Raw genomic sequence first — 20,000 nt, 5'->3', positions numbered from 1 at the left:
TATTATTATTCTCGTTAGAATTATCACCATCATTATTTTCACTACTATTATCATTCTCTTTAGAATTATTATCATCATTCATTTCATTCTTATCATTATTGTAGTAATTATTATGATTATTATCACTGTTATCATTTTCATATACTTTATAGTACTGTTATTTTCTTATCACAATTGTCAATCTTATCATTACTGTTTTATGAATATCATTACCTACATTATTATTGTTAGAATTATTATTATCATAATAACAATTACTATTATTTTTATCGTCATTATTACTATAATTATAAATATTATCATTACTTTATCATTTTTATCTCGTCATTATTATCATTATTATTATCATTATTTCTGTTGTTTCTACCAATAATGATAATGACAGGAATAACCAATGGATACACTATCATTCTCATCAATCCCTTGAACACGGGGATAGATTTGCTTTCCCGGTCCCCAGGACGTTCTAGTTTAGGTCCTTGTCGTGTGAAGGGTCAAATGCTAGTTATGATGTTTAAATATTATGTATAGTCTTTCCAACTCCCCATTTCATGATCTAAACGATTCCGAGTTTAATGATTATCTAACTTCAAACAATGTGTTCGTAACTGGAGATGGTTTCATCGCAAATTTTGCCAATTTGTATCTCCCTCCGATAGTGAGAACTCTGTTGGTGGCACTGATCCAGATGAGTTTTTACAGAGAAGTCTGAACCTAACTCACCCACCATATGGTACCACTTCCCGGACCTAATACAAAAAATCTGTCAAAATGCTGCCAAATCTTTTGTCATAACATGAATATTCAATGTTTTAGATTTTTGCGAAACAAAACTAACAGATAGCATTAATCATTTGTATAACATCAGTGATTACGACATGTACACCAATAACCACAACAAAAATAGCAGCGGGGTATGCCTCTACGTCCGCTCTTCTCATCGGGTAGTGATCTCACACTGCGAAACCCTCACCTTGAGACTTTATTCGTTGAAATTGTTAACAGTAACAGTAAAAGCTATAATTGGAATCATTTACAGGAAGCCACAAGGCTGCCACAATGAATTTATCAACAGTATGTCAAATATCTTGAACATATTGAAGAATGAAAACAGGTATGGTTGGTTAATTGGTGACCTCAACATAGACTTACTTAAGTCAGACACATGTAGACCCATACCCGGTAAGATATCTCATGAATAGCAGTTTCTATCATACATCAATTGTAAATTCGACAAAATTCAACAACTCCGTTAGACCATACTGGACTAACAATTTAGCTAGCAACTCATTGAGTGGCATTGTATTTTGTAAGATTTCAGATCATTCCCCTTTATTTCTTACTTTACATCTGGTGAAATTACTAATGGCAACAAGCCTATTATCAAAACATTTCGTCATTTTAAAGATCAAAACACAGAACACTTCATGAACACGGATTGGACTCAACTGTATACTTCCACCGATCCATCTGTTTGTCTCGATATATTGCATGAATCCCTTTCATACCATTCTGAGCGGAATTTTCCAGTTAGGTCTAAAAAAGGAAAGAATCCCACACGTATAAACCTTCTATAACAAATAAAATTACACAAATGATAGGAGCACGGAATAAGCTACAGCGCAAATTTCCCAAGAGACCCATCACTTACAGAGACCAGTACAGGCAACTGCGTAATCGCGTGTCTCACGCCATATGTGACGCGCGTAGAGAGTATTTTCAAAGCAAACAGTGAATCTTCCGCAAAATCAAAAAGAACGTGTTCAGTCATCAACAATATCTTGCAAAGAGATAAATTAACAATCATCCAAGTTTAATCAATATTTTTTTAAAATATAGCAAAAAGGTTATCAGATAACATATCTGATGATGGAGATGACATACATTTTTGCCATTACCTGCGCATCATAGGTAGCCAGTCCTTCGTGTTTGATACTGTCTCGGTCACAGATATTGTGGTAATAACAAATTCTCTACGCAACAGCTCAGCTGGTTTTGACGGTCTGCCTAAGAATATCATTATGACAGTCACAAGTGAATTATGTCCACTCATAACTCATATTTGCAATACATCTTTAGCAGCAGGTAAATATAAAAACAATAGCTGAAAATAGCAAAAGTCCCTGTACACAAGCGTGGGGAAATATATTCATAAGGCTGTTACAGACCCATCTCCATCCTCCCTGCCCCCAGCAAAATCCTTGAAAAGATAGTTTATAAAAGATTAATGAAATCTATAAATGAATATTCCATTCAATCTGCAAGGCAATTTAGATTTAGACCACATATGTCTATGGAGATGGCATTGCAGTGCTGTACGAGACATGTATTAGACGCCTTTTATAAATCAACACACCCTTAATGTTTTTCTAGACCTATCGAAGGCGTTTGATACGATCAATATTTTATCATCTAAGATGAACCACTATGGTGTCACTGGGGCAGCATACAATTGGTTCAGAAGTTACTTGGACAACAGATGCCAGTATGATCATCATAATGATGTAGCATCACCTCATGAAATCATTTCATACCACAAGGATCCATTCTTGGACCCCTTTTATTTTTAATTTACAAAAACGATTTTGTGCATTTGAGTAAGCTGCTTCAATTCATTTTATCAGCTGATGATTATACTCTGTACTATAGTTAAAACAATATAAAATATCTTATTCAAATAGTTAATATAGAACTTATATGTGTATCACACTGGTTAAAATCTAACAAATTAACATTGAATTGACAACTTTATTCGATAGACCTGCTCTCGCTTATCAGATTTATTTACTAATTTCTTGTTTTTACCTGTTCATTTGTTGTGTCTTTTGCATCTTTACTCATTATATATCTTGATTTTTCCTAGTGTATTTTATCATGCCTGTCACTTCTTATCATACAACCCCTCATGTATGTTTTGAAACTTTATGCATTGTACACTATGTGTATTCCATATAATTTCCATATTTTTATTGTAATGTTCATCCCTCTTTACTTCTTTACTTGATTTTTTATTAATTGTCAAGGAGCTCTTATTAGACGAATATGTCGTCAAAGAGAACGGTCTGTATAACATTTTATGAATACGTATATATGTAGTGTATACTTCTGACCAAATAAATATTACAATCAATCAGTCAACTGGCGTTACCTGCGCGACATTCCATAGGTTTTATTTCTAGTGACGCAGCTTCTTGCAACATATTGTGACTTTTTCGTTCTCTTTCATTAACTCATTACAATTCTAGAGATATTTTTGTGTTCGCCATTTGCGTCTGTTTCTTGTTTTTTTTTTCGTTTTTTAACTTTATTTTGTCATATGAAAAGCTTTAACAATGTTGCAGTAAACAACAACTGTAGTATATGGTCCTGAGCAGCTCATTATGTGTACTTTCGTAACCACAATAAAGATTACATAAAGAGATGGGGAAGCGGAAATAGGCCTGTGCTTATGACTGCGAATATCACAGCACAAGGGAATCATACTGGCGAAGGGGAACTTTATAGACAATGGACATGGTCTGGATCACCCTCTACTTTTCATTCTACGTGTGCATCGGCATCTTGCTGTGTGTCACTGCTCTCTAAAGATAGTGCTTGGTAGTGACTGCGAATACGTGGCATTCAAAGTTCTCTTTCTTGCTGGAGGTGAGAGGGAGTGTTGCCATTTATGTTTGGGATTTTAAACTAAACCTATTTTGGTAAATAGTACGGTAGTTAGAGTGATGACAACTGCGTCCACCGTCAGTTCAAAATTGGAGCGTCATTATATCTATTACTATTACTTTTATCACCGTTATTGTTGTTGTTATTATGAACATTTACAAACAATAACGATAATGATAGGACTATTAATCATATTTTCATTATTTTCATCATCATCTTTACTAATATTATCATTGTTAGAATTATTGGTATCATTACAGTAATCATGTCATTATTATAATGATTATCAGTATCATTGATATCATCGATAGTTTACTACTGTTATCTTTATCATTTTCATCATCATTATTACTGTCATTATTATTATTATTATTATTATTACTACTACTACTATTACCTTTATGATTATTATTAATATTGTTTTTATTTTCATCATATAAACCATAATTATCATAATTATTATCATCATTATCATTGCTAGTATTACTATCATAAATATTGTTATCCTTATTATCATTATCATTGTTATCGTTAATAATTCTATCATCATGATTGCCATCAGTGTCACCATTATTTTTATCATTATCATTATCATTATCATTATTACTATAATCATTATGAAGATTTATTTATCTATTATTATCATTATAATTATCAATCCTATTATCATCATCCTCATCCTCATCATCACTATTACTATCATCATAATCATAATCATACTATTATCCATATGATTATTGCCATTACCATTATGAATACTATTGATTTTGTTATCACCATCACCACCGCCATCATTACCCCCCGCACAGAAACCGCCTTGTCGCGGCGCAGGGGCTTGAACTCCTTCCTCGAACGAGCCCGCTCTGGATCTGGCCAGTCTCTTCCTCCCGTTGAGGTGGCTTTCTAGCGGCGGGTTCTCTGGGGAGGGATGACTAAGTGTTCCTAGGTGCCGATCTAGTAGGTGGGGTCGCACCCCCCTCTGGTCCTCCCCCCAGGGGGCTCACACCTGCCCACGCGTTTGCCGTGCGTGGTGCCCCTTTGCGCTGGGAGACGGGAGTCCTGGAGGTTGAGCGATGCTGTGTATGAGTACGCCCTACGGCTAGCAACACACCTCTTTGGTCCTCGGGTAGCCTGATCTCGACTCAATTAGGTCAATTAGCTTGCCTCTCTTTTGAGCTAGGCTAGGGTCAAGCAGCCCGTCTTGCAGGCAGGTTAGATATGGCACTCGCATGGTCTTGCGAGTGCTATCAACGCGTGGCGGGGATCGCGTATATCCTCCCAACACCCCTGTGGCTTCTGAGCACAGCCTCAGTACACTGCTTCCCCTTGTTGGACTCCGTGATGGGTGGGGGCATGGGAGGATGAATTGAAGCGCTTACATGGCAACACAAAAAAAAAACTCTGACTGACAATCCCGCTGACGAACTCGGCACGAAGTTGACCAAGGCTGTCACCTTGGAATCTTTCAAGGTCCTCGGTGACAAAAGTAAGAGAATAGGTAAGGCTCTGGCGTCGGTTCAGAGAAAACCTGCCCATGAACCTCGGGCTGGACCCTCCAAACCAGCCCCTGGCTCTGACAATTCTCTGGCGTCGGTTCAGACGACGATTCAAAACAAAAATGGAAACTAGGTAGGACCCTCCAACCCTGCTGGCCCCACTGCCAAATCCCCGGTGTCGGTTCGGAGGACAGACAACAAGCGGCCTCAACCAGAGACAGTGCCGTCTGACGATTAGAATTGCCAGAGACAATGGCATGATAATCGTACCAAGGGACCAAGCCACTTTCAGGAGACAGACAAGCTCCTGGATGGGCGGAAGGTGAGCCTGTCGGCTTTGACTCCCGAAGAGAGAAAGTCCAAGATAGTGCTTCTTGGCTTCCCTCTGATGTATGACCTTGAGGTCATCATGTCTCATCCCAAAGTGGTGGGAGCTTCCCGACTCTCCAAAAAGAAGCACCCAACAAGGCAAGTCCTGGTCACTTTGAAGGGAGCCCTAGTTGCGTCCTTAGACCTTGGCAATTGGGGTTCCTACAGCCTCAGGACATACATTCCTGACCCGCTCTGCTGCTTCACGTGCCAGAAGTACGGGCATCAACGAGGCCACTTGCTCTGCAAAGCCAAAGTGTGGTGTCTGTAGATAGCCACACAGTACAGAGGTGTGCCTCAAAGCTCACAAGGAGGGCAAGCAGGACACTAATACAAAGTGTCCCAACTGCCACAAAAAGCACCACGCCTGGAGCCTCAGCTCAGCTCTTCGGCGGTAAGAGGTCGTTGCAAAGCGACCAGACTTTTTTCGCGCCCCTCCAGGCACTTATGTCTGGGGGCAGAGCAAAGGGGTAAGGGCTCCCCCCCCCCCCTCCTAAGAGGAAGGACACACCGCCCAAAGTGAAACCACCACCAGACACCTCCAACACAAAGGAGTTTCCGGCTCTGGTGGAAGTTTCAAGATGGAAACAGACCCGGAAGGGGTCTGGGAACACCACAAAGTCTAACCCAAGAGCGGAGAGACCAACTCTGTTTACAGAGGACTTGACGCTCCTGCTGACGACAGTCGTCACACCAGTTGCGACAGCATTGGGGAGGACCAGTGAGGAGACAGAGAAGGCATTCATAGCCACATAGACGAGGTGCTTGAGTCATGCCCTGAGATTGCTCTTCTCAACAGCCAGGAGCCTACGCACATTGGCGAGGGGGCCTTGACCTTACCTTTGTCACTGCGGCTCTGGTCGAGAGAATTAGTTGGTCTGTGGACAACACTCCACGAGCGATCACTATGAGATAGTCACCACCATCTGGACAGGCACCCGTGCCCCGGCACAATCCTCGATGGAAGGTGGACAGGGCCAACTGAAAAGCTTTCCAGGAGGCCCTGGCCAGGTGCCTCAGAACCAGTGACTTCTCACTTAACGATAATGTGGATATACTTGAAGCCAGACTAGTAAATGCCATAGATGAGGCAGCCTCAGAGACCATCCCCAAAACTCGTCCGTGGTCCAGGTGTTTCAAAAACGCCTGGTACTACAATTATGAGATTAAGGAGGTCAAATATGAGCAGAAGACACTTCCGCAGACAGAGAACTTCTGAGAACCATGCTCTTTTGAGAGAGGCTCTCAGGAATGCTCAGGAAACTGCTAAGAAGGTAAAGCAGAAAACGTGGCTGGAGTGGTGTGAGTCCTTTGGCCACCAAACCTCCCTTTCAGAGCTGTAGAACCGTATCAGACGGGTCACAAATCGCTCAGCGCCAAGAAAGACCCACCATGACCCGCAGTCGGAGGCAGAGAGACTGGCACTCAAGTTCTCTGCCAGAACAAGTAACGCCAGCCTACCAGCAGAGTTGAGGGCATGCCAAGAGGAATTGCTTCCAGGCAGGGATGCCCTCATCAGAGAAAAGGCGGTCGAGCCTGATGACGCAGATGCCATGTTCTCTCTGAGGGAATTACGGCGGACATATAAGACCAGTTCCTGGTCAGCCCCGGGTTGTGATGGGATCTCCTACCCCATCATTTCCCACCTAGGACATGAAGGTGAGCTTGCACTCTTGCATCTTATCAACAAGTCCTGGGAGACTTCCTCGTTACCACAGGGCTGGAAGAGGGCTGACATAGTTCCCATCCCTAAACCAAAGGAGCCAGGACGGTACCGTCCCATCTCTCTACTCAGCTGTCTGGGAAAGACGGCAGAGAGAATGGTACTGAACCGGCTCCAATGTAAGTTAGGACCTCCACATGAACACCTACATGGGTTCACAAGGGGTAATAACACTGCTCACAGCATGGCCACCTTACTGAGCATTGTCAGCAACACTAGCTCTGTTATTGTTTTCCTGGACCTGGAGAAGGCTTTTGAACTGACGAGCCCGCTCGCCATTCAGAAGATCCTGATCTGGAAAGGAATCAAAGGCAGACTGCTTGCCTGGATTGGTGATTGAAGTTCCAAGATCACCTTTCCTGGCATGTGCCCCTGGAGAATGGCACTCCACAAGGGGAGGTCCTTAGCCCGGCTATGTTTAACACCCTCATGTTAAGCATCCTCGACATTCCACTCCCAGCAGGGTGCAAGATCATTTCATATGCAGATTATCTTGCAATTATCTCTGCTGGGAGATGAAATGAGAACCTAACTAGAAAGGCCCAGTGTTGTCTGGACCTAATGTCTGAGGAATGCCGCAGAGTCGGGCTTAAGATATCACCAGCCAAATCGAAGACAATGGCACTGAAACACGATGTCCGCGACCAAAAACTGCGAGTCCAAGGGTTAGAACTAGAGTGGGTTCACGTCTTCCAATACTTAGGGGTATGGGTTGACGAGAAAATCTCACCTTCCGCTCTTCCGGACCAAGGCAAGACTCTCTGTCATGAGAGCTCTGTCAGGGCGGCGCTTAGGGGCTGGGCACCATGTACTAAGATCCTTCTATGTGCACGCTGTCCATCCCATTGTGGACTACGCCTCCGTCGCCCTGATTACGGTCAAGCCTGGGCTCAGGAAAAGGCTTGACTTCATGCAAAACGAGGCCACTAGGATCATTCTATGTGCCCCTAGGTGGATTAAGGTCACCAACCTTCTCTTGGAGGCCAATATTTTCCCCATGGACACCCGGATCGATCAGATGGCGGCCCAGTTCTTTGCCAAAGTTTTACAGTCCCCGCCGGGCTCGCAGCTAAAACAGAAAATGCAACGTCGGTTTTCATAGAACCACAAATTCTTTGCTAACAACACCTGGCTGTATCACACAGCCAGGGTGCTGATACGCTTTGAGCTCAAGGAGACACTACTGGTTAAGGGCATGGACCTCCCCCACCGGACACCAAATTAGAGCACTACCTGATGGAGTGTGAGTACACTCGTTTCCTCAGGCAGGGCCCAGAGACGACAGCCGCCGGACTGGTTAGACGGCTATGCCTGTCTCTTGCCCCCTGGCAACTGGAGCGTCTACTGGCAATCCGACCGCCACGGTAAGCATTCAGTTATGATGATCAGATGAGTCAGCACTTATAGCTGACAGAGGCCGGGCTACCTCGTGCATATAGCCCGGGCGAAGCGACGTTTTCGCAAATCTCTTTGAACTGAACTGAACTACCATCATTACTGCTATTCTATTTCTACTATTTCTTATTTTATTGTTATTAGTATTACAATAACAATTATCATTATCATTATTATGATTGTTATTGTTATCATCATGAATTGTTATCACTGTTATCATTATTATTAAAATCGTTATCAATAATGCCACGGGTGAACAGATTTCATTATGACATGTATAAAATTGTATAAATGAGACTGAATAGTTTCCACAACGCAAGAGATGTGATTTACACGTTTCGGAATACCCCAAATCCGGTCATCAGAACTACATGTAGTTCTGATGACCGGGAACCCCGAAACCCGGTCATCCGAACTGCGTAACCCGGATAACCCGAAACGCGTAAATTACATCTCTTACGTTTTGAAAACTATTCAGTCTCCTTTACACCATTTTATACAAATATCATGTGTGTTATTATTGATATCATTATTACTATCATCATTAACATTATTAATATAATTATAATTTTCATTATTACTGTTACTTTCATAATCATGTCACACTTATTTTCATTATCATCATCATTGTCATCATTGTTGGCGCATGAGCTACTGCGGCTGTTCGATTAATGTAAGGACGACTGATACCGCTGTGTAGAACTCACTCTAGTTTTTTTGAGAGTGGTCAAACATGAAATACATTACATGATTACAATTAACATTGGCATAATCTATCACAATAATAGTTTTAACATTTACATTTGTACAGTGCGTGTTATTATACTAAACAAGAACATAAAGTTGATATAGATCACTTAAACTAGATCTCTGTTACCATTAAATACGCATTGCGGCTATTCTTATCTTACATGCTGTTCACGTCCTCCCATGGCGGTGTGGTGTTCTATACTGTTTCAATGCCTTTCCTTCACAGCGTATCGTAGCTTCGTCAGCATAGGAAAACAAGAGAGTACTGTTCGCGATACGTAAACACATCTTTGGTGATGAGTGTGGTGCTGTTAGCTCTGTGGGTGTCGCTCGTTAACACTAGCTGACCTGCTACACCCTCTCCACAGTCAAATAGCTCCATATGGCATGGTGTCCGTGGGTTCTTTGTTCTCTTCTTATACTCTCTCATCTCCTTTATCCCTTTCCTCTTTCTTCTATCTCTCGTTAATGTCCTTTCCTCTATCTGTCTCTGTTTTCATTATTATTATCATTATTATAATAATCCTTGTTATTATCATTTTATCAGCCTTATCATTATCATTATCTTTACCATTGTTATCATCACTATCATAATCATAATAATGACTATTATTATTATCATTAATATTTTTGTAATTGTTCTTCTTCCTATTATCATCATGATTGTTGTTGTTTTTCTTATTATCATTGTCACATTTAGATTTTTTTTTACTCTTTCCAATATGATATTATTGTCACAATTAGTATAATTATTTTCATCATTTGCGTTATTACTTTTACAGAGATTATCGTCATTTTCATAATCATTATTAATATTTTATCATTATCGTTATTTTTTTTTATCATTATGATTACAGTTATTACTGCTGTTATTAACATTATTATTATTGTTATAATTGTTACCATTATTACCACCTGTCTCGTTATTAATTTTATTATTTTTATAATCATCATTTTTATTTTTGTTATCAATGTTATTATTATCATCATTATCATTATTGTTGCTATTATCATCCTTATTGTTTTATAATCATTATCAATGTTATAATAATTATTATCATTATGATTATTTTTCATTATCATGAATATGATTACTATCATCATCATTTTATCAATATTTCTATTTGTACCATTATTAATTTCATTATCATCAATGTCATTATCATCACCATTATCATTTTAATTTTTACCCATTCTCATTATCATTATTATATCATCATAATATTACGATTATCAACAATGGCATTTTGTTATCATTCTTATTTTTGTATATCATTATCAATATTATTACTAATATCAGTATTATTATCATTTCCATCATCATCAGTATCAACATCATCATTTTCGTTGTCATCATATGTATCATTAACTTAGGTAGGCCTTCAGACAGTTTCTGATGCCAACAACATTGCCCATATTGCTGTTGATATTATTGTCATTATTACTAGAACTACTACCATTATTATTATTATTATTATTATTATTATTATCATCATCAATTATCATCATCAATTTTATTGTTCACAATTATCATTATCTTACCATTATTATCATTATCACAATCATCATTATTATTATTATTATTATTACTATTATCATTATTATCATCATCATCATCATTCTTATCATCACCATTATTACCAGTATTATCATCATCATTATCATTGCTGTTGTTTTTGTCATTATTTTAAGTATTGTGATTAATTTTCGTGATCATTATCACTAATGATATTGTTCTTACCATTAGCCTTTCGATTATTATCATCATGATTACCATTATCATGTATCATTATCATTTTTATCATCAATATTATTACTATCATCATTATCATTAACATTATCATTATTATTATCATTATCATCATCATTGATATCATGATTCTTATCTTTATTACTATTACTATTAATGTATTAATGGTAACAATAGGAATGATATTGATAATGATATTATGATAATAATGATAATAATTTTGATAATGATAACGATACAAAGGATAATAAAAATAATGGTATCAATGACACTAATAATAGTAAAATTATAGGGATGATGACAATAATGATAGTAATAATAACAGCAATGATAGAGATAAAATTGATAATAAGAATAATGATATTGATAATGATAATGATAATAATGATAATCATAGTGATAATGATATTGATAATCATATGATAATGATGATAATGATAATAGCAATAACGATGATGATAATAATAATAATGATAATAATAATAATATTAATATTAATATTGATATTAATAATAATGATAGTGATAACGATAATGATAATAATAATGATGATAAGAATGATAATGATAAAAATAACAATAGTAATAGCAATAATAATAGTAATAATGACAATGATAATGATAACAACGATGATAATGTAAATAGTGTTTATTATCATTATCGTTATTAATATCTTTATCATGCCATTATCCTTGCCATGATCATGATGATATTGATAGCAATGTTAGTAATGGTAATGATATTTCTATTAGTGATAAAAGCAATAATAATTATAATGATAATAGTAATGATAATAATAACGATGATGATGATATGTACTGTATAATAACATGGACAATAGCAACAATGGTAATAATTATACTATTTCAATAATAACCAACAGGTACAATGATAGTGCTGAAAGCAAAAATATATACATATTAACAGTAATGAGCTATTCTACTTTCACATTTTCTTGAAATACATGACTCCGAATTTTAGAGCGAGAGGAGGAATAGGGAAATATATTTCTTTTACATCTTTTTAAGGTAATTCTGAGAAATATATAAATAGATAGATGGAGAGAGAGAGAGAGAGACAGAGAGTGAGCGTGAGATTGAGTGAGTAAAAGAAAGAGAGTTGTATTGAGGTAAACTATTGCTGTTGATTGAAGATAGTTGTTGAACAAACTGTTGCTGCATCCTATGCATCACCTGATTAATCATCTACAGTAACATTTGCAGCAAGTTCTCACTTTCTTGAGGAGTAGGGGCCAGTGCGGCTATACCCACAACATGCACCACACCTAGCCCAGGCTGCAATGCAAACCTAGCCACACAGCAAGGAACACCTAGCCCCAGCAGCACTGCAACACCTATGCTGAAACCAATCGATGCATCGCACAACACTAGCCCACACCTACCCCACACACACCAATCGCACACTCGCACCACACCTAGCCCCCTAGCCCCACCACCTAGCCCCACAGCACTCGCACCACACCTAGCCCACAGCACTCGCAAACACCTAGCCCCACAACAATCGCACACACTAGCCCCACAGCACTCGCACCACACCTAGCCCCACAACAATCGCACCACACCTAGCCCCACAGCACTCACACCACACCTAGCCCCACAGCACACATCTAGCCCTAGCCCACAGCACTCCACACCTAGCCCCACACATCACCACACCTAGCCCACACACTCGCACACACCTAGCCCCACACACACCTAGCCCACAACAATCGCACCACACCTAGCCCCACAGCACTCGCACACACCTAGCCCACAACAATCGCACCACACCTAGCCCCACAACAATCGCACCACACCTAGCCCCACAGCACTCACACCACACCTAGCCCCACACTAGCCCCACAGCACTCGCACCACACCTAGCCCCACAACATCGCACCACTAGCCCACACATCACACCTAGCCCCACAGCACTCGCACACACCTAGCCCACAGCAATCGCACCACACCTAGCCCCACAGCACTCGCACCACACCTAGACCCACAGCACACACACCTAGCCCACAGCACTCGCAATACACCTAGCCCCACAACAATCGCACCACACCTAGCCCCACAGCACTCGCACCACACCTAGCCCCACAACAATCGCACCACACCTAGCCCCACAGCACTCGCACCACACCTAGCCCCACAACAATCGCACCACACCTAGCCCCACAGCACTCGCACCACACCTAGCCCCACAACAATCGCACCACACCTAGCCCCACAGCACTCGCACCACACCCAGCCCCAGCACAATCGCACCACACCTAGCCCACAGCACTCACACCACCTAGCCCCACACTCGCACCACACCTAGCCCCACAGCACTCGCACCACACCTAGCCCACATCACTCGCACTACACCTAGCCCCACAGCACTCACCACACCTAGCCCCACTCACCTACACGCACCACACCTAGCCCCACAATCGCACCACACCTAGCCCCACAGCACTCGCACCACACCTAGCCCCACAACAATCGCACCACACCTAGCCCCACAGCACTCGCACCACACCTAGCCCCACAGCACTCGCACCACACCTAGCCCCACAGCACTCGCACCACACCTAGCCCCACAGCGCTCACCCCACACCTAGCCCCACACCACTCGCACCACACCCCACCACACCTCCCAACAGCACCCACCACACACAGCACTCACACCACACCTAGCCCCACAGCACTCGCACCACACCTAGCCCCACAACAATCGCACCACACCTAGCCCCACAGCACTCGCACCACACCTAGCCCCACAGCACTCGCACCACACCTAGCCCCACAACAATCGCACCACACCTAGCCCCACAGCACTCACACCACACCTAGCCCCACAACAATCGCACCACACCTAGCCCCACAGCACTCACACCACACCTAGCCCCACAACAATCGCACCACACCTAGCCCCACAACAATCGCACCACACCTAGCCCCACAGCACTCGCACCACACCTAGCCCCACAGCACTCACACCACACCTAGCCCCACAGTACTCACACTACACCTAGCCCCAAAGCACTCACACCACACCTAGCCCCACAGTACTCACACTACACCTAGCCCCACAGCACTCACACCACACCTAGCCCCACAGCACTCGCACCACACCTAGCCCCACAGCACTCGCACCACACCTAGCCCCACAACAATCGCACCACACCTAGCCCCACAGCACTCGCACCACACCTAGCCCCACAGCACTCGCACCACACCTAGCCCCACAGCACTCGCACCACACCTAGCCCCACAGCACTCGCACCACACCTAGCCCCACAACAATCGCACCACACCTAGCCCCACAACAATCGCACCACACCTAGCCCCACAGCACTCGCACCACACCTAGCCCCACAGCACTCGCACCACACCTAGCCCCACAACAATCGCACCACACCTAGCCCCACAGCACTCGCACCACACCTAGCCCCACAACAATCGCACCACACCTAGCCCCACAGCACTCGCACCACACCTAGCCCCACAGCCCCAGCGATACACCTAGCCCCCCGACAACCGCACCACACCTAGCCCCACAGCACTCGCACCACACCTAGCCCCACAGCACTCGCACCACACCTAGCCCCACAGCACTCGCACCACACCTAGCCCCACAGCACTCGCACCACACCTAGCCCCACAGCACTCGCACCACACCTAGCCCCACAGCACTCACACCACACCTAGCCCCACAGTACTCACACTACACCTAGCCCCACAGCACTCACACCACACCTAGCCCCACAGTACTCACACTACACCTAGCTCCACAGCACTCGCACCACACCTAGCCCCACAACAATCGCACCACACCTAGTCCCACAGCACTCGCACCACACCTAGTCCCACAGCACTCACACCACATCTAGCCCCACAGCACTCGTACCACACCTAGCCCCACAGCACTCACACCACACCTAGTCCCACAGCACTCGCACCACACCTAGTCCCACAGCACTCACACCACACCTAGTCCCACAGCACTCGCACCACGCCTAGCCCCACAGCACTCGCACCACACCTAGTCCCACAGCACTCACACCACACCTAGCCCCACAGCACTCACACCACACCTAGCCCCACAGCACTCGCACCACACCTAGTCCCACAGCACTCGCACCACACCTAGCCCCACAGCACTCACACCACACCTAGCCCCACAGCACTCGCACCACACCTAGCCCCACAGCACTCACACCACACCTAGCCCCACAGCACTCGCACCACACCTAGCCCCACAACAATCGCACCACACCTAGCCCCACAGCACTCGCACCACACCTAGCCCCACAACAATCGCACCACACCTAGCCCCACAGCACTCGCACCACACCTAGCCCCACAGCACTCGCACCACACCTAGCCCCACAGCACTCACACCACACCTAGCCCCACAGCACTCGCACCACACCTAGTCCCACAGCACTCGCACCACGCCTAGCCCCACAGCACTCACACCACACCTAGCCCCACAGCACTCGCACCACACCTAGTCCCACAGCACTCGCACCACGCCTAGCCCCACAGCACTCACACCACACCTAGCCCCACAGCACTCGCACCACACCTAGCCCCACAGCACTCACACCACACCTAGCCCCACAACAATCGCACCACACCTAGCCCCACAGCACTCACACCACACCTAGCCCCACAGCACTCGCACCACACCTAGCCCCACAGCACTCACACCACACCTAGCCCCACAGCACTCGCACCACACCTAGCCCCACAGCACTCACACCACACCTAGCCCCACAACAATCGCACCACACCTAGCCCCACAGCACTCACACCACTTTTTATCTGTAAGATATGAGTCATCATTTTCGAGTTTAGACCACAAAATCTCAGAGTGAGGGAGCATCGCACGACATATCTAGGGATTTCTCGCTTTTCGTTCATTCACTCATTATGATATCAAAATTTGTTTTGCGTTAGTCAGTTTTTTTTTAACATATTAAGAGGCTTATATACTAACTAACAAGCTTTGTCAATATTGGAATCGACCAAAATTATAGTATAGAGTTCATATCATCTCACATTATGTTTTTTACACTCAATCTGACAGACTGAGTATTACAGTATTACATATATATTATTAATATGACAGGCAGTATTACAATTTTATGAAAAAACGGAAAGCATCAATATTTTTATTTTAGTTTCTCAAATAAATACGAGAGAAATAACCCTTCTAAACGAAAAAAAATGAATATGAGCAGGATGGCGACCTGTGCTTACAGCTATACTGCCACAGGATCACATCGCACCCACTGCACGAGGTCTAGTTCACCTTTCTCTTCTCATTTACCCGCGTCGACACATTCGCGTCACCCAGGCCCTTGGCATCATTTTTTACCGTCGGTACGTTCGCATCAGCCGTATCCAACGGGTTAATCATGTTCCTAGAATAAATGTTCTGCTTTATATAACTACTGCAGCCTACAAACATAGCTGACTTGCAACTCTGCTTGTTACACATATGTTAAAAAGTGGGGAGGGATAGAGAGAGAGAGAGAGAGAGAGAGAGAGAGAGAGAGAGAGAGAGAGAGAGAGAGAGAGAGAGAGAGAGAGAGAGAGAGAGAGAGAGAGAGTGAGAGTGAGAGAGAGTGAGTAAATGAATGAGTGTGTGAAAGAGAAAGAGGTGCGAGGGGAGCAAGGAATTATCTCAGTCTTTCTTCGTCCTAGTTGTTTTAATCCTCTCATATATCCAGGCTCTGTTTATTTCAAGTTCTCTTCGTGGTAATAATAAGAATAATAAAGAAAAAATGAGAGAGCCGAGATTATTGCCCCGGAGAAGGAGGCAGTACAAGGGGAAAAACCTTCGTTACGCAACCCAAACAACTTTACGATCTCTAGTCTTTTTCATGTCTTCATTTTTTCTTATTTCTTTCCTACCGGCTTTCTCTGAATGTATACACCGTATTATTGCATTTTGCTAATGTGGGAACATCTAACAGGGGCGAACAATGGCTTGTAACGAAAGTGATTTATTATAGCAGTCATCTCTTGGGTGGATATTCTAGGTAAAATTAAGGCGCTCTAGTATGTTATTCGGATTTCATGCTCATGGCTGCATGAATTTATGGATATACATAACTGGAAATATACACCCGAGCGTAAAAGCAAGTTAACAGAGCGAACTAGAATGCTTGCAAGAGTACAGGTAATTTTCTAAGGAATCGTAAATATACAAAAGTAGAGAAACAAACAGAGAAACATACAAGAGAACGCCACACAGACAATGTACATTAAACCAGTGATTACACATCCTGCCAAGAGAACTCTATATAGACTCCAAAATTCTTTTTCATTTGCAGACAGCAATAAATGGGTTCATTAACCAAGCAATTAACGTTAATGGGTTTGAGATGAACCTGTTGGGAGAATCCATGCCTGTTCAGCTTGGCTTAATTGATACTCTGAAAATCCAGGCATTTGCTAGGGTGAATGTTTTAGTCTCATAGGTGGGGACGCATGATACTCTCATGAGGAAGTGATTTCACTCTGTGCTCGGGGATGCCAGTGCATGGCGATAGCTATGTGGCTGCGACTCAAAATATATCTGTCATGTGTATATAAATAGATAAGTGTAAACATAATAATGACGACCAATTAACTATTGTGAGCTTAAAGATCTAACCTTAATGTATACACGCAATCAACCTATCACCTAAAAGGATATAATTTCATTAAATATATATATATATATATATATATATATATATATATATATATATATATATATATATATATATATATATATATATATTAGGAAGCCATTTGAAACGGCAGCCCCAAATTAAGGGAAGGGAGATGCAGTACGAGGAATGGACACATACACGCACAAATTGATATAAAAAGAAAGAACAGGGAACCAATAGCCGATGATCATAATACTATTAAAGACATATTTTACTAATACCTGATAATGTGCGAGCAAGTATGGTGTTTCCAAGCTGAAGCTTGCAAAATAAAGTGTAATTATCTATAGAGTATTCCAGGCAATAAACTTTGGCCCTTTAAATTAAGTGAAAATTTAACAAATAAAAATTTAGTATCAAAGGAATTTGTCGATATTTGTCTGTTCGGACAAATACACACATATTATATAAATGTGATGTGTGTATGTTTGTATGTGTGTCCGTGTCCGTGTGTATGTGTGTGTGTGTGTGTTTGTGTGTGTTTGTGTATGTGTGTGTGTGTGTTTGTGCGTTATGTGTGTGGATGCAATGCTATTTTTGTATGTATGAATATATGTTTGTATATAAGTATGCATATATACAAAATAGATGAATACATATAGATGTATGTATTTATGCATGTATGTATGAATGTGTGTAACCTATACAAGTATATATGCATTTGCATGTCTATTTGTGTGTGTCTGTGAGAGAGAGAGGGAGAGAGATTTGTGTGTATGTGATTGTGTGGATAATAGCAATGATTATCACAGTAATGATAATGAGGATGATAATAACAGAATGATACTGATTACGATGATGATGATGATAAAATAATGATACTGACAACAAAATAATGATACTGATAACAATGAGTATGACAGTAATGATATCAACAACAAAGATATCAAACAAAAATAATCACAATATTGAATAAGTGACACTGAAAATTATGATAATGATTATAATAATAATAGTAATAGTGAAATCAATAACATACTACAATTTGTGCCTACTGCAACATTGATAAGCCTGTCATATAGCACAATACAGTAAAACACAAAGATAGTTCCAGCATTATAATGAGTGAATAAGTAAGGATAAGCCAGATTTGCGGAGCAGATGCTACGCCGGGTTTGTATGCACTGAGGCGAGCCCGCCTGTGTCAGCGTGTGCTTACTCGTGAGAGAATGTGCCAACGAGTGTTGACTCTATCTGAGCTTGGTCTTTACCCAACGCAGTGCCCAGAATGAGTGAATGGAAGAGAACGCGACAAGTCACAACTGCGTTGCTCGGAAATAAAGCCCGCAGCGCAGGTTGCACTAGTGGACATCCTGAGGAGCGAGAAAGCAAGCCTATACCCATATGCAATGCAATATTGATAATGTATTGCATCATCAAGCTAAAAAAAAAATCAATAAACTGAATTTCTATCTTTGCAATATATAATTCAATCTACCCTAAAAAAATTCGGTATCTAGTGTTTCGTTTTCTTACCCACAAAATAGAAATTTTATAGAAAACTTAACGTATCAGTTGAGGGGATACTCAAAGAAAGAGAATAATTTGCGCATAGTTGCTAACACTGATCATTTTAAACTAAATTCTGAAGCCAAACAATTGATTTTGATATAGATTAATATCTCCCTAATTCCTTATATTATGGCTATGCCTAATAACTTCTTTTTTATTTATATGAATAATAGATAAAAAAAAAAACTAAGAACTTTCCTGAACCTGAATAAGTTATAATTCACGTGAGATCCCACCTACCCTATGTCTTCTATAAGGGTGAAATTCTCATACATACACTCCCCTCAAACCTTAGACCACGCAACTGTGTAATTTCACTCCCACAAATAACATATAAGACAATATGTAAATCCATACACATACAAGTTATCATTCCTCTCCCCATATTCCTCAGACATGATTATCATTTCTCATGATTCTTAGAATATTTGAAAGTAAAAGAAATCTAGAAATACAACTTTCTGTTGGCGTTTTGTAACAAGCAGAATCACCATGATGTGAAGGTCTGAAGGGCGCCACGAAAACCTAACTCTGAAAACGGAGATTAGAGTAAATGAATGTGGTGAAGGCTAACCTTTCTCTGAAGAGAGATTAGTACTTGCAGCACGGCATGACAGTTCGTAT

The sequence above is a fragment of the Penaeus japonicus genome, unplaced genomic scaffold (genome assembly GCF_977035675.1).
Source record: "Penaeus japonicus unplaced genomic scaffold, GWHDUDI00000001_assembly GWHDUDI00000014, whole genome shotgun sequence".
NCBI classification, from domain to species: Eukaryota; Metazoa; Arthropoda; class Malacostraca; order Decapoda; family Penaeidae; genus Penaeus; species Penaeus japonicus.
Note: the sequence above shows the minus strand (reverse complement) of the source record.